The sequence below is a fragment of the Oratosquilla oratoria genome, chromosome 33, assembly GCF_046742065.1.
Source record: "Oratosquilla oratoria isolate Oo_2021 chromosome 33, ASM4674206v1, whole genome shotgun sequence".
NCBI lineage: Eukaryota > Metazoa > Arthropoda > Malacostraca > Stomatopoda > Squillidae > Oratosquilla > Oratosquilla oratoria.
Genome location: NC_134809.1, coordinates 5,404,041 through 5,411,540, shown reverse-complemented (window position 1 = coordinate 5,411,540; position 7,500 = coordinate 5,404,041).

The following is a 7,500-nucleotide window of genomic DNA, read 5'->3' as shown; positions in this document are numbered from 1 at the left end:
ATTGAGGTGTCCCTCACAACTTAATAAAATTGTTTTTACTACAACAGCAATCTAAAGCTTGTCTACTGTCTAATTGGAGGTGGAAAATTTTGACATGTAATTTTTACTAAGAAAATAATACAAGTTTGTCTAATGTTTGGTTGGAAAACCCAAGTGTCAAAGATGTTCATGTAGGCCGATCTTCACAAACTTTTTTCTGGTTAAATCACGACGATTTTAATCAGGTTAGAACAAGACCTCGTACAAGAGGGTTAAGCCCATCTCGATAAACCCCTTTGATCAGGATCAACGACAAGTTTGTGTGTTGCTAAAACCAGTCGAGGTTAATCCGCTTGAGGCGAGATAACTGCTTAGCGTTAAACGCCAGGCAATTTTATTCAGGAAGCAGAGTGGGATCAGTTACAGAATCTACACACAAACTACACTCAATTGTAGAGTTTCCCCTCACACGGACCAACTGTAGAATCCTCACCTTAACTAATATCTGTTAGGTGTGGCTAGGTTTGGTTAGGTTAGGTTTGGTTTGGTTAGGCTTGATTTGATTTGATTAGGTTTAGTTAGGTTTTGATTTGGTTAGGTTTGGTTAGGTTGGGTTTGGTTAGGTTGGGTTTGGTTAGGTTGGGTTTGGTTAGGTTAGGTTTTGTTTGGTTAGGCTAGTTTAGGCTAGGTTAGGTTTGGTTAGGCTAGGTTATGTATAACAAGCCATGATCAAGTGTAGAATGTGAGGCTAGGTTATGTATCACGAGCCATGATCAAGTGTAGAATATCCACGCCGGCAATACTCAATTGTGCAACTTCCACCCCAAGCGCGTCTGGGTGATGGTGTGTTCGGGGGGGTGGGGGGGTGGGGGGGAGTGTGCGCTTGATCCGCCAAGTGGCATCTGTCGATCGAGGAGCGCACCCCCTTCAAGTGAATAAGATCGCCTGGCGTCTTCCGGAGTTACACCGAGAGTGCACACGAATTTCGCTCCATCCATACAACCTTACCAAGTCGGATACAACAACCACCGTGGTGAAGTGGGTACATAGGTTGTATCGTCCCTTAGAGGATAGATGGGAGGTCCTGCGTTGGCTTGCGTGTCATTGTGTTGAACGTGTTAAAGGCGACGGGCCGAGACGCCGTTGGCAAGTGGGTGAGTGTCAACGAAGTGTAACGTGTACTAATCTTCTTTAGGCTGTGGGAGTGGGGGAGTAGGGGGAATGGGGTGTGGGAGAATAGGGGAGTAGGAAGTGGGGGACTTGGGAGTAAGGAAATGGGGAGTGGGGGATGGGGAGTGGATGAATAGGAAAGTAGGGGAATGGGAAGTGGGAGAATTGGAGAGTAGGGAAATGGGGAGTGAGGGGTGAGGAAGTAGAAGAATGGGGAGTGAGGGAATGAGGGTAAAAGAGTAGGGGACTGGTAAGTGGGGGAGTAGGGAAATGGGGAGTGCGGTAATGGGGGAGTAAATGAATGAATGGGGGGAACAGGGGAATGGGAATGGGGAGTGGGGGGAATAGAAGAGTGAGCATGGGGAGTAGGGGAATGGGAATGGGGGGAGTAGGGGAATGGGAATGGGGAAGTAGGGGAATGGGAAGGGGGAGTAGGGGATGGGAATGGGGAGTAGGGGAGTGGGAATGGGGGAGTAGGGGAACTGGAATAGGGGAGTAGGGAAATGGGGGAGTGAGGGAATCTGGTAAATAGAATCGCTTGGCGTTAGTCAGAATAAAATCATAAAATATATCATTTGTCTCTGCGGTGAGCCAGAACGAAGAGATTATATTCGTTTTTTTCCGCATCCGAATTAGTTATGGACCAAAAGGTCTCCTGCCGTCATGCTCTTCTGTAATCCTTCGTAAAGTTGACTTTTGGGGCTGAATAAAATCGCCAGCGAATCTAGCCTTGTGGACAATATCGCACCGGAGAATCTCTCTCTCTCTCTCTCTCTCCAGTCATGAGATCATGCTGTTTGACTCTGGTCCGTAGGGGTGTGACTGATGTCCCTAGAGTATAGCCTGTATGAGAATATGCAGTCAGTGCCTCGTATGGGGAATTTTGAAAAAAGAAAAATAATAAAATGTATTTTGTTTGAAAAGTGTATACAAGTAACCCATTGGAGGCAGAGACCAGATTTAGCATGATTATGCTAAACTTAACATAATTCCCCTAGAGATAATACTACATTAATCAAATATATAACGTAAAAACAAACGTATTAAGAGGAATACTGAGTATTATTTTGGTCAATCTAGCATAATTTCAGTTGCTGTCTAGCATATTTCCGCTTGGTACACAGCTGATTAAAATCGTTTGTCAACACGTAGAATAAGTAGACAAGTGGATAAAGGTGGAAAGGGCGTGTATAGTGTGTTAAACTCTTAATGGCGATGAAACTTGTGTTGATTTATCAACGCAGGCGATTTCAGTCGTCTTTTGGGGGTCCCAGTCATTTGTGAGCTGCTTCAGGCCGGTGGTCGACCCCCTACCCCCCCCCCGCCCGTCACCCAACCAAGAATTTAATTCTCTCCAAATAGAATGAAATGAACACATAACAAAAACCCAAAGGACAAAACCCCAGTCTGCATAGCAGACAAAACCCCAGTAGGAAAATTGGAGGGGGGGACATAACCTAACTTAACCTAACCTAAAGTAACCTACCGATTGGGGTTTTGTCCGTTGGGATATTGTCCGTTCACCGAGTGAAATACTTGGAGTGAGTCAGTTTATACGGCGTTGCTGGACTATATGACAAGTGAAGTGCGTACACCAGGAGACGCTGAATAACTGCGGCCGAAGCCGTCACCTTTCCCCAATTATCGGCAGGTGACAGTTACTGTAGGGGCAGGTGACTGTCGCTTCAGGGAATCTGAGAGGAGTGCGGGATTCGAACTCTCATCTGAGTCAGTGCGAGACCAGTACGCTTCCGACTAGGCCACCAGCGAAGGGATTAATTGCGAGGAATGCCATTGTAACCTGAACTTGTGTTGACCTTGGCGAGGTCATGCGAGTTATCGACTTGAAAGCAGTTACGTTGGAGGTGCCCGTTAGATTTCGCTGTCAATTCTTAAACGTTTCCTTATGGATTGATTCTATAGTGTTATTTGTTTGTTAATTTGTTTATACGTTTATTTGTTTATGTATGTTACAAAACTGTAAAAAACGCAGACAAAATTCAAAACAATGGACCTAACGTGTATTCCACAGAAATCTATTACATTCTGAATCTACTGTATCAATCGACAAGAGTGTATAAAACTGTATTACAAGGTTGCACACCGTATTGAATGGAAACTTTGTCTTTTTATATTTGGTAATCAGACCCAAGGATAATTTTCTTCTGTAGGTCTACATCGCATTAGGACATTTTTGTGAACAAGTGTCTTGGTACCGCATGCACGTGTACCTCTCCTCAGCTGTAAACAGTGAGGAGAGGTACGCCCCGCTTTTCCGCTCGCTTCCTCTCTCTCTCCCGCTCTCTCTCTCTCGCTCCGTTGCGTCGCTGCGCAGTTTTCGTGCCGGCGTTTGCCCGACCGGCACAACAGCCGGCGTCGTGTTAGGGTTAAAGAATCTTTGCCCCCCTTCCCCTCCCCTCCCCTCCCCTCCCCCATCCCCTCTTCCCTCCCCCATCCCCTCTCCCCTCCCCCATCTCCTCTCCCCTCCCCCATCTCCTCTCCCCTCCCCCCATCCCCTCTCCCCTCCTTCTCTCCTCTCCCTCTTCCCTTTCCTTCTCTCCTCTCCCTCTTCCCTTTCCTTCTCTCCTCTCCCTCTTCCCTTTCCTTCTCTCCTCTCCCTCTTCCCTTTCCTTCTCTCCTCTCCCTCTTCCCTTTCCTTCTCTCCTCTCTCTCCCCTCCTTCTCTCCTCCCTCTTCCCTCCTTCTCTCCTCCCTCCCCCTCCTTCTCTCCTCCCCCTTCTCTCCTTTTCTCCTCTCCCCTCCATCTCTCCTCTCCCCTCCATCTCTAATCCCTCTCCCCTCCATCTCTAATCCCTCTCCCCCTCCTCTCCTTCCTCTCCCCTCCTTCTCTCCTTCCTCTCCCCTCCTTCTCTCCTCTCCCTCTCCCCTCCTTCTCTCCTCTCCCTCTCCCCACCTCTCCTCCCTCACCCCTTCCTCTCTCCTACCCTTTCTCTTCCATCTTCCCTACTTCTCCCCTAACTCACCCATTTCTCTCTCCTTCTACTCTCCCTCCCCCCCACCATCTCTCTTCCCTCCCCTTCCTCTCCCCTCCCTCTACCCTCCCTCTCCCCTTCCTCTCCCCTTACCCTACCCTTCCTCTCCCCTTACCTTACATTTCATCTCCCCTTACCCTACCCTTCCTCCCCCCTTACCCTGCCCTCCCTCTCCCCTTCCCCCCTCCCTATCCCCTTCCTCTCCCCTTACCCTACCATCCCTCTACTCCTGCCTTCTCCTTTCCCCCTCTTCCCTCCCTATAACCTTCTCCCCTTCCCTCCTTGTCCTATTCGCCCACCTTCTCCCTTCCCTCACTCTCCCCCTTCACTTGCCTTCTCCCATCCCTCCCTGTTCACCTTCTACCTTCACCCCCCTTCTCCCCCTCCCTCTCCCCCCCCTTCTCTCCCCTTGCCCCATATCCCCGTCTCTGCTGCACACCCTAACTAACCCCCATTCCGATCTTGCCATGTGCCAGGAAGCCGGCTGTGCCGATTTTGTATCTATAGTGTGTGTGTGTGTATGTGTATGTATGTGTGTATGTGTATATGTATGTGTATGTATATGTATGTGTGTGCGTGTATGTGTGTGCGTGTATGTGTGTGATTGTGTGTATATGTATGTATATGTGCGCGTGTATGTATGTGTGTGTACGTACGTACCTACACTGGATTGAAAATAAATTGTCTGATGTTAGAAATAAAACAGAAGCAACTGAACAAGAGCTTAATCGAAATAACGTTTCAACACAGTCACCTGGGACAGTTCTCCCTGGTAAAGAAGGGAATGGGCCAAACACATGTATACATGACAGTGACTCCTTGTATAGCTTTTGTTTGGATCCCCAGGTGATTTTATTCAGCTGAGGAGGGCTCTCCCACCTTCCTCCCTCCCGGCCCTGGTCCTGAACTGAGCTCTAGCCGGTCGGGACCCCCAGGCTTAATCCCAATATAGCTTTAAAGACAGTCATGAGAGCTTGATATGTGGTCATGCAAGAAGGGGTGTGGGGTCGGCCCCGACTTAAAGGGATTTCCAGGGACCCCACGACTGTAGTAGAGTTGTGAACAAAAGTCGTGACCCACCCAATAAATAGCTTCCATGATTAAGGTGTAGAGTTAGCTGCTGAACGTCAGATTTTTTTTTTTTTTTTTTTTTTTTTTTAATGGTGAGTGCTGTATGTAATATCAAGTAATGAGCATTTAACGTTGTAATTGCGAGGTTAAATCGGTTAAATCCTTAGGTATAGATAAAATCTTGACCTTTTTATTTTGCTAGAGGGGTTTATTTTTGTTTATTCATTTATTTATTCATTTATTTATCTTTTTATTTTATTATTTATATCTTTTATTCATTTTAGGGCTTGTCTCATCCCAACCCACCAACTCTCATCTCAACCTTGGAATCCCAATCTGTAATATCACCCCATCACCCAACCTATCCTACACCAGCCCCCAGTCTCCCCTTTGCTTCTCCCCCCAGCCCCAGCCTCCCCAGCCCCAAACTCCCCAGCCTCTCCCTCCCCTCCCTTTCCCCACCTTCCCCCTCTTTCCCCTCCATGCCCTCCTTCCCCTCCTTCTCTTCCTTCCCCTCCTTCTCTTCCTTCTCTTCCTTCCCCTCCTTCTCTTCCTTCTCTTCCTTCTCTTCCTTTCCTCTTTCTCCTCCTCCTCCTCCTCCTCCTCCTCCTTCTCTTCCTTCTCCCCACTAGTGCCATGTGGCAGTAGGATCCCAGCGTTTCTGCATGAACGACTGTGGTGGACATTTTAAGCTTTATTCTGGCCAGCGCTGGTTAAAGGGAAGTCATGTTACCTTGAACCCCTTAATCACATAGTAATAAGATAATCCTCCCGGATAAATTAAACACGAAGAGAGTTAAAGGGGGTTGTCGTATCACCTTTAGTAAGGGGAGTGGTTTGCTTGCCTTAGATTATTATTTATCTATATTTATAACCAATGCTTCTTTATTATTATTTATTTATTTTTATAACCAGCGCTTCTATCCACCATGCTATTTGGTTTTAGCTGAGGACAACCCCGGATGGGAGTGGAAATGTGAAGTCCCTCTTGAGTCTGGTCACAATTATTTTTATTTTATTTATTTATTTATTTTGCAATTTTTTAAGCTAATCATGGTTTTATTTTTCATTTATAATTTTATTTATATTCATTCTGTTTACTTTATATACTTTATATTATTCCATTTTTTATTTGTTATTGTATATATATATATATATATATTATACACACACACACACACACATATATATATATACAGTATATATATATATATATATATATATATATATATATATATATATATATATTGCTAGTACGAAGATCTTTGAACGGCGTCACAACGGTGTTGCTCTAGAGGAGGAGGTGTGAGTGGGGAGGTTCCCGAGCTTCGCTGCTCTGTGGCGTTGATGTCATCAACCGAGCGCTGGCGTCGTCGTCGGCCTTGTCAGTTTCCGTCGGGTTGCGTCGTATTCCGTCGACCTCCGCCACCCGCTGAGGTGGTCGCAGGATACACAGAGTTTCTATGGTGCTCTTGTCATTGTACAAGGGCCTGTCAGATGGCATTCTCCAGCTGGTGATTTGTCACTGTATTGCAGATGGTATGTGCGGAGTTGATGGTCTCCAGATGGTGCAGTCTTTTGTTTAGACACTGATATTTATTTATATATATATTTTTTTTTGTATAGAACAGATGGTGTTTGTTATCGTCGTATTGTAGTTTTGTTGTTGTTTTTGTTGTGTTTGTTGTTGTATGTGGTTACAGGATAAGTTGTAGGATCAGTAGGAGTCACAACCGTCCGGACAAGTCAACCACATGGTGTGTGTGTGTGTGTGTGTGTGTGTGTGTGTGTGTGTGTGTGTGTGTGTGTGTGTGTGATTCACCATGGTCTTGGATCACGTGTTGGACTTGTGATCGACAGCTATCTCCCGGAAGAGAGTTCAGAGCTCATATATGACCGAACTATGGATAATGTTGTGACCTTACACGCACACACCCACACTCAACTCCCCACCCATGAGAGTTGGAATAACGACCTGCAGCGCAGTGATACTGAAATTTCAGCCCTGGACGGGATTTGAATCCGGACCGCCGTAGTGGCGGCCACGAACTCTAACCACTGCGCCACGAGTCGTGTGTGTGTGTGTGTGTGTGTGTGTGTGTGTGTGTGTGTGTGTGTGTGTGTGTGTGTGTGTGTGTGTGTGTGTGTGTGTGTGTGTGTGTGTGTCACCAGAAAATAAATGTTCCCTCAGCAAAACGGAAGCTGTCGAGAACCTTAGATTTTCTATTTATCTGTTATGTTTACACATATTTATTTGTCAATTTATTGTTTATTTGCCTAAATCTATA